The 9,213-nt window shown below is 47.7% G+C and overlaps 1 long non-coding RNA gene across 7 annotated transcripts in view; it reads right to left on the bottom strand.

Annotated features, from left to right (window-relative positions):
- Positions 1-708: 708 nt before the first annotated feature.
- LOC129400155 (uncharacterized) overlaps positions 709-9,213 on the bottom strand; it is a 34,485-nt gene continuing 25,980 nt past the window's right edge. For 4 of the 7 annotated variants that reach the window (XR_008627475.1, XR_008627472.1, XR_008627474.1 and 1 more), the window contains exons 6-7: positions 5,808-5,923; positions 709-2,089 (exon numbers count right to left, since the gene is read on the bottom strand). This is a non-coding gene — a long non-coding RNA (uncharacterized LOC129400155). The other 3 variants (XR_008627477.1, XR_008627478.1, XR_008627473.1) reach the window with 3 other exon arrangements.

Raw genomic sequence — 9,213 nt, 5'->3', positions numbered from 1 at the left:
ATCAAGCAAGCAGTTCGGGCCACTGCAATGTGAGCAGAGCGGTTAGTGCTCTTGGCTTGCTGTCACAGCCCCTGGTTCTTTCTGTGGCTCTCCATACAGCCCCACCATCATGCCGGAGTGCTTTCTGAGTACAGAGCCAGGAGAACCCCTGAGCGTTGCTGGGTTTGTGGCCCCCAAACCATGAACAAACAAAATAAAACCAAAACAGCCTCAGTCCCTTGATGGCAGATTCCCTCCCCACAACTTAGTGGGTTCTGAGCTGTATCTTGCTGTATTCCTGTATCTTTGTAGAAAAGGGTTGGGGCGCCCTCAGAACGTGGGGTGATGGCACATGGGGCCGACTATAACTGGAAACCTTTCCAAAGAGCTGGGTCACAGACAGAGCAAAGTGGGTTCAGAATTTTTCTTTTCAAACTGAACAGAACAACAAAATAATCGCACCCTGCTTGTAGCCGACCAGGTTCAATCCAGGTACTCAATGGTCCCCAGAACCCTGTGGGCCCACACTAAAGCACCCCCTCAAAAAATCCTCGGAGCCAGAGCTATAGTACAGCGGGTAGGGCGTTTGCCTTGCATGCGGCCAACCCCAGTCCGATCCCCAGCATCCCATATGGTCCCCCAAGTACCATCTCCTGAGTAATTCCTGAGTGCAGCACCTGGAGTAACCCCAGAGCATCACTGGGTGTGGCCCAAAAAGCAAAAAAAAAAGCAAAAAAGGAATTCCTCGGCAGAAGTAATGTATTTATAATATCCATGGGGGAGATTACCAGGTCTTAGGCTCATTATTCCTGTGTTAATAAAAATTCTTCTTAACCCAACCCCAGTTCCTCTGATGGCTGTTACCTTCACCCCAGACATCTGGAGATGCTATAGTTGAATCTGGCCTCTGCCACTCTCCTCCACGCAGAACAGAAGACATGGGACTTCTTGTGTGTATAGGGACCCCAAAACTCTCCCAGGATGGAAGATGGCACCCTCAGCAATGTGGGGTGCTGTGGTGTGGGGACGTGGGGTCTGGAGACCTTTAGAACTGAGTTGGTTGGAGACATCGTACTTCGGGGAGGCACAGCCTCTCCTGTGTCACCCTGTTTGCTCTCGGGCAGCTGGCTCTGGAGCACTGTGCACTGGGTGTCCCTCCGCACAGAGGGTGAGTGGGGCGAGCTCCAGGTAGCACGGACACCTGGACACAGGTCACCAGTTTATTCTCTGACCCGAGGCCCAGCAGGTCGCAGGCAGGGCTGGAAGATGCTGGACTCTCTCATCCCCTCCAGCCCTTGGCGGGTGTAAGCGAGTCAAATCCACCAGAGGTGGCCTCCTCTTGGCACATGGACGCCTGGAGAATGAAGGCAGCACCATTGGGATCCGGGGTCACCCCAACCCCCACTCCACCCCACCCTGTCCCCACCTTCTGATCTAGCCCGGTGATTCGAGGGAGGGGGTTGGAGGCAGGGGTGGTGAGCATCAGGAGTTGGGTTGAGGGTGGGCCACAGAGCTCCGCCAGGGGGTCCCAGTTCCTTTTGGAGTCCAACTTTAGTTCCCACACTTGGGGACTCCACCCCGCCCTGCTCCCCCAAATGTCAGGAGAAGACAACCAGCAGTCTCCGTTGAACAGGAGGGAATCCAGTGGCCAACAAGGAGGTCCGGAAGCACCAGAGTTTTGGGGGGGACAGGGCGGGAGGATATTTGGGGGGCTGCATCAGCTCTGAGCTGGAAGTCCTTTGTATGGGGTGCAGGGGTGCTAAACTTCCAACTGAACTTCCACTGCACCCCCCAAGAGAGGAGGGGAGCAGTTTGGGGTACCCCAGGGGCTGAAGAAGGAAGGAGATTCCTCTTGTCTGACCATGAGGCAGTTGCAGGGGAGGATAAATAGGGTGGCTGAGGCCTCAGCACCACTAGTGCCCCCGTGGGGGGTCCCGACTGTCCCCCTCGCGAGACCCCAGAGACTCTCAGCTACTGAAGCAGACGGGCCCCAGCTGGAAGCTGGACTTCTGGTTGGGGTGTCCGGAGCCGGCGGCCCCACGTCGAGCAGTGGCAGGACCGTCCCTGGCAGCGCTGAGTTCTAGCAGGTCTCGGCCTGACCCTTCCGGAGCTGTGGGTGCGGGCAGGGGTTCAGGGGCGCGCACGGGGACCCCCTTGCGCGCTCCCACCGCCCACTCGGGACCCGGCAGCCGTCCCAGGGGTCCAGGAGCGCGGCCACAGCTGTCTGGCCGGGGCCCAGCGTGACCCGCGGACCCCCCACCCCCCGCAAGCGCAGCGCAGCCCTGACCTCCGCGGCCGCGTTCAGCTGGTGGCCGATTTGGGCACAGGCCAGTGGCCGGGTACAGGTCTGCCAGGCGCTGGTCTGCCCGTGGACTCACAAATTACTGTCTGAGTTGCAAATGGATCAATTTAGAAAAGTTTTTAATGAAAATCCCCCTCAGGTGTTAACTTCTGAAACATTCCCATTTCAGCAGCCTGAGTCCGCAGTTCTGTAGGAGCAGAGCAGGAAACAGATTGGGGGAAAACTGGCTACTCCAGGAGAAATCCAAAGATCTCATAGCTGATCAAATATCTCTGACAACTTTTGGAGAGTAATTGCTTTCCTCCAAGGCTTCTCTCAATTTGGGATTTATTGTGGAACAACCAAGTCTGAATTGACTTAGGAAAAGAAGAATTATAAATGATAATTCTTTTATAAAATTTAATTTTTTAAATAAGTCACCTTGAGATACAGTTACAGACTTACAAAGCTTTCCTATCTGAGTTTCAGTCATATGATCAAGTACCTATCCCTCCAACACAATGTTCTCAGAACCCCACCCCTTTCACACACTCCCCCCCCCCCCCGCCACCCCCACCCTATCTCCCTGCCCCCTGCCTCTGTGGCAGGCACAGGCCCTTTCACTCTCACTTTTTAGGTGTTATTGTAGTAAGTGGCCATCATGTTTAGTCTATAGTCTACTTTCAGTACGCATAAATGATAATTCTTAAGGATAAAAACTATCAGCCTGAGTTTAATGGGATCAGTAGATCATATTGAGTTTTGCGTTTTGATTTTTATATCTTTTGAGGTGAATAGAAAGTGGTTTGTAGGAAGCTCATAGCTCTGGGTATGATGTATGGTAATACCCTCAATGTAATACTCACGAAGATTAAGGTGTTTTACTGGAGCAACAAAGAAGTTATGTGTTTCTCAATGTATATTGTATAATATTTATAACACTTGGGTTATTACACATAGTGTAATATTTATAATATAGCACTCAAATTAATTTTTTTATTTTTTGGCTATTTGGGGGTTACATCTGACAATGCTCAGGGGGTTCTTCTGGCTCTGCACTCAGGAATGGCGGTGCTCAGGGGACCAAATGGGATGCCATGGATCGAACCTGTCTCAGCCTCCTGCAAGGTGTGAATATCCTACCCTCTGTACTGTCGCTCATGCTCCTAAGGCCAGACCTTACTAAGGATCAAAAGAAACATCCATTGAAAATGAAAACAATTGAATCTCTGCCTTCTATCTTTGGGAACTTAGTGCAATGGACAAGTGATTCTATTTTATCGTGAATGAAGCGGTGAAATGCATGTAGAATAGGGGCCGGAGCGATAGCACAGCGGGTAGGGCGTTTGCCTTGCACGCAGCCGACCCGGGTTCGATCCCCGGCATCCCATATGGTCCCCCAAGCACCGCCAGGAGTAATTCCTGAGTGCAAAGCCAGGAGTAACCCCTGAGCATCGCTGGGTGTGACCCAAAAAAAAAGCAAAAAAAAAAAAAAGAAATGCATGTAGAATAAAGCTTGAGATAATTACTGGATTCATACTTACAAAATTTTCTTTCAGCCCTATCTATTTTATTTTGAGGCAAATTTTATGTCTAATACTGTGACTTCTTAGGGGTATAGCAGACTCTTTCCTGTTTATCCGTTCTTTAAACAGTTTTTTGTTTGTTTTGCCTTATTTTATTTCAGGGCCACACCTGGTTGTGCTCAGGGCTTACTCCTGACTCTGCACTCATGGATCACTCCTGGCAGGCTTGGGGGACCAGATAGGATGCTGGTGTTTGAACCCAGGTTGGTGACACGCAAGACAAGTGCCCTTCCAGATGTACTATCGCTCCTGCCCTCTTTACAAATTTGGATCAGGAGATACTTAACCATTTGACAAAATATTTGTGAACGTTTTTTAATGTGCAACTGTCAGAAGTTACTGATAATCCATAGGCTAAATACTATTGATGATCTGTCAGTGTTATTAATTTACCATGTAGGGGCTGGAGAGATATAGTACAGTGGGTAAGGTGCTTGCTTTGCACGCGGTCGACCCAGATTCTATTCCTGGCATTCCGTATTGTCCCCCAAGCATCACCAGGAGTAATTCCTGAGTGCAGAGCCAGTAGTAAGCCCTGATCATTCTTTTTTTTTTTTTTTTTTTTGCTTTTTGGGTCACACCCGGCGATGCTCAGGGGTTACTCCTGGATCTGCACTCAGGAATTACCTCTGACGGTGCTCTGGGGACCATATGGGATGCTGGAAATCAAACCCAGGTTGGCCGAGTACAAGGCAAATGCCCTACCCGCTGTGCTATCGCTCCATCCCCCCTGATCATTCTTGAGTGTGGTCCCTACAAAAAAATTTGGCCATGCATATGTGTGCAAAAGAGATTAATAAAACCTTTAAGTTCACATTTTAAGTGAAAAGGCTATGTATGTAGCATTTTAGAAATTTAAGTGCACTGTCAAGAGGTTTGTGACCTAGTAACAGAATATTTATTTTAAATAGGAAATTGGAGGTGTCATGTTCCAAAGGTGAGATTTGGGGGATCCTATGGGAGCAATAGTACTATGGGTAGGGCACTTGGTAGCTGACCTGGGTTTGATCCCTGGCACCCCATGAGGTCCCCTGAGCACTACCAGGAGCAAGCATAGGACCAGTAATAAGCCCTGAGCACTGCTGGTTTTTGATCCCCCAACCCTAAAAATAAATAAATAAAAGCTGAGGTTTGAACAAAGGCTCGAAGGGGATGAGAGTATAAAGTAAGCACGTTCGGAGAGTGACCTTCCAGCAGGGGAGGGATGTTTGTTGGTGTGTCCGTCTGAATGGCTTCTTTATTCCAGTTCATTCCAGATAAAAACCAGCCTTACAGGGGCTGGAGAGAGTGCAGTAAGTAAGGCACTACTTGCCTGGCCTGTGTTTGATCCTCGAAATCCCAAGAAATGCCAGGAGGAATTCCTGAGTGCAGAGCCAGGAGTGAGCCCTGAGCATCACTGGATGTGACTCCCCAACTAAACACAAAACTATAATAAAATGGGCTTCAGATAGAGAAGGGAACACCAAGTAAAATGTGATTGGAAATCCCGAGCGGAGAGGGAGATGCGCGCTGAAAGTAGACTAGAGACTGTACATGATGGCCACTCAATACCCCTATTGCAAACCACGACACCCAAAAGGAGAGAGAGAGAGAGAGAGAGAGAGAGAGAGAGAGAGAGAGAGAGAGAGAGAAGAAATTGGAATGCTCTGCCACAGAGGCGGAGTGGGGTGGGGGGATGGGATAGGGGGGTGGGAGGGATACTGGGTTCATGGGTGGTGGAGAATGGACACTGGTGGAGGGATGGGCTCTCAAATATTGCATGAGGGAAAAACAAGCATGAAAATGTGTGAATCTGTAACTGTATCCTCACTGTGACTCACTAATTAAAAAATCAATAAATTATTAAAAAAATAAAATAAGTCATTTAAAAAATAATAAAATGAAATAAAATGGGCTGAACCTTGCTCAAGGAAAATGAGATTCAAGAAAAAAAAATCCCAGCACCCCATCCCTGTACTTACACTCCTGCAGTTCTCGATTGGTGGCGAGAGGCTACCCTGAGGAGAGCAGAACCTCTGATGAGCTGCTCCTCAGGGACGTCATGCAAGCTTGAAGGAAGGCACCAACTCTCATCAGTCTTTAAGCAAGGAAAGAGGAGACGTGAAAAGGGGAAGGTGTGTTGGGTTTTATTTATTTTATCATTATTATTCTTAATTGAAATCACCATGAGCTCCAGTTACAAAGCTTTCATGTTTTAGTTTCAGTCATACAATGATGGAACACCCATGCCTCCACTGGTGCACATTTTCTACCACCAATGTCCCCAGCTACCCCCCTCACCTCATCCCACCCTACCTCTGCTCTATGGCAGATCATTTCCCCCATACTCTCTCTACTTTTGGGCATTATGGTTTGCACTATAGATACTCAGAGGCTATCACGTTTGGTCACAAATCTACTTTCAGCACACATCTCCCATCCCGAAGAATCCCCCCAACCCTCATTGACTTAGTGATCCCTTCTCTATTCCAGCTGCCTTCTCCCCCAGCTCATGAGGCAGATTTCCAACAATGAAACAACCTTCCTGGCCCTTGTCTTTGCTGTCCGTGGGTGTCAGTCTCATATTCTGTTATTTTATATTCCACAAATGAGTGCAGACATTCTATTCTGTCCCTCTCTTTCTGACTTGTTTCACTTAGCATGATGCTCTCCATGACTATCCACTTAGAAGCAAATTTCATGACTTCATCTTTCCAAAGAGCTGCATAGTATTCCACTGTGTAGATGTTATATTGTTTTTCTTTTTTAATTTTTTAAATTTTGTTTTCTTTTGTTCTGTTTCATTTTGTTTTCTGGGCCACACTTGGCTATGTTCAGAGATATCTCCTGGCAGACTGAGGGGTCAAAGTTCAGTGATGTTTGCCTGCCCTAGGCTAAGCAAAGCTGATTGGATACATCTGCCTGTGGGACAACATCAAAAAAACAGGAGATCCAGGAAAATGGAATGGTAAAAAGGGGAAGATATGTTTTTGTTGGTTTTTTTTTGGGGGGGGGTCATTTGGCTCTGCTCAAGGATCACTCCAAAGAGACTCAGAGGTCCTGAAACCATCAATTAAAGTTATGTGGACAGGGGCTGGATTACTTAGACGGTGGGAAGGGAGATTGCTTTGCACACTGCAGACGCTGGCTTGGGTTTGATCTCCTGCACCACTTATGGTCCCCGAAGCCCACCATGAGTGATCCCTGAAGACAGAGCTAGGAGTAAATTCTGAGCGTATTATTTTGTTGCTAAGTTTTGCAAGAGACTCTCTGGCAGCGCACCTCAGAGGGGGTGGGCTCCAGCTCCCCTCACCGCCCTGAGCAGAGCTCCAGCAGCTGAAGACCTCCGGAGCCTAAGCCACAGCCATGCTCAAGGCCCCTCTCCACATGTTCGGACGAGCCTCACGCATGAAGGTACCGGCAGAGGAACCCAGGTGTGTGGGACCCGGGGCTGAGACCTCCAATCCTGCTCGGATGGGGACTGTGCCTCCTCCACCCAGATTTCCCATTTCCCAGTAGCTAGGTGGTCACACCCAAGGACTGCCCCCAGCGCCGTGTAATCCCATCCACGGCCAGCATCAAGAGACCTAAAAGCTAGCTCCTGGAAGCTTATAGCCTACTTCTCCTCTGGGAGAACCTGACAAACTACTGGGAGTTTCCTGCCCACATGGGAGAGTGTCGCAAGGTCCCCATGGTGTATTAATATGCCAAAACCAGTAACAAGCTAGGTCTCATTCTCCTGACCCTGAAAGAGCCTCCAATGCAGCATTGTTAGGAAAGGACGAGTAAAGAGAGGCTTCTAAAATCTCAGGGCTGGGGCTGGAGCCATAGCACAGTGGGTAGGGCGTTTGCCTTGCACGCGGCAACCCGGGTTCTAATCCCAGCATCCCATATGGTCCCCTGAACACCGCCAAGGGTAATTCCTGAGTGCAGAGCCAGGAGTAATCCCTGTGCATCGACGGGTGTGACCCAAAAAGCCAATAAATAAATAAATTAATTAATAAATAAAATCTCAGGGCTAGGACGAATGGAGACGTTACTGAGACCGCTCGAGAAATTCAACGATCAACGGGATAATGATGATGATGAAGTTTTTCAAATGTTCTCACATCTTGGATATTTGTGTTTTTGTCACATGAATGCTGTGCAGATACTTACTCCCGTTCAGTGAGGGAGTGTTTTAATTTTGGCCGCTGTTTCTTTGGCAGTGCAGAAGTGTTTAAGTTTGATGTACTCCCTTCGCTTCGACTTTCTTTTCCATGAAATATAATCATCAAAGACATTTCTTTTTCTTTTCTTTTTAAAAGTTATTTTGAAATCAACACATTAAAAAAAACTGAAGCACCATGATTTCCTAAGTTATTCATAGTTGAGCTTTAGCCACCACTAGTGCCAAGGTCCCCCACCAACGTTCACAGGTTCCTGCCCATATCCCCTCCCCACCTCCAGCCCTGCCCTCTGGACAAGCAGCTTTCTAAGTTTGGCTGTTAAAGTTTGGGCCTCTTGATTTTAGCGTTGTTGACACTGTGGTTTGGATATTTTGCTCTGTCTCTCCTTAACAACACATTTGTACCTGAATCCCCGGACCTGGCCCCCATTCCTTCTCATCTGTCTTTTCTCTCCCTTCCCTCCACTCTTTCTTTCCTTCTCCTCCCTCTACCCTGGGGCTAAGGTTGATTAGAGCATCCTCCTCTTTAAAACATTGCATTTCCTCATCCAGTTATTCTAAATGCCACGTACAAGTGATATCATCCTGTTTTTATGACTTGCATCATTTGATATTCATCAAATACATTTCTAAAGTTAATCAAAACGCAATCATGAAAGTTTGTAAGTCTGTAACTGTATCTCATGGTGGTTCATTAAAATAAACAAAATTTTTTAAAGATTTCAAGATCAAAGTAAACAAAGATGGAGGCGTTATGTGTACTAGTTTGAATGTAAAATTCCGGTAACTGTCAGTCATCTTTTGTTAGCCTGCACCCGTGAACCAGAAATGCTAAGGAAAAGCAGGGTTGTCTGAGATTATCTGAGCCACAGTCACTGGGTTTGGAGAGCCACGTCTGTAATGGGTACATCAACACTCACTGTGTCCGATGCCTACTTCAAAGTCCTGGGCTGGCCACATGCACGGCAAGTTTTGTAGAAAGTTCCTCAATTAGGAAGTGGTAAATCCCCCAAATACAAATGTGACAGGTGGATCTTATGGAACCTTGGACAGATCTTTGTTGGCTTAACTTAAACTTCAAATGTCTTGAGATTGATCTTAATTCCTAAACACTGATATATAGGTACCACTGAGGCCTTCTAATGAGAGCCAAGGTCTGTGTATTTGTTCTGGGTTTTGCAAGACATGCGGAAAAGCTTATAAACAGACATTGGAGGACT

This window comes from Sorex araneus, chromosome X, assembly GCF_027595985.1.
Source record: "Sorex araneus isolate mSorAra2 chromosome X, mSorAra2.pri, whole genome shotgun sequence".
Classification (NCBI taxonomy): domain Eukaryota; kingdom Metazoa; phylum Chordata; class Mammalia; order Eulipotyphla; family Soricidae; genus Sorex; species Sorex araneus.
The sequence above is the reverse complement of the archived record's forward strand: the minus strand, read 5'-3'. Positions and strand labels throughout refer to the sequence as shown.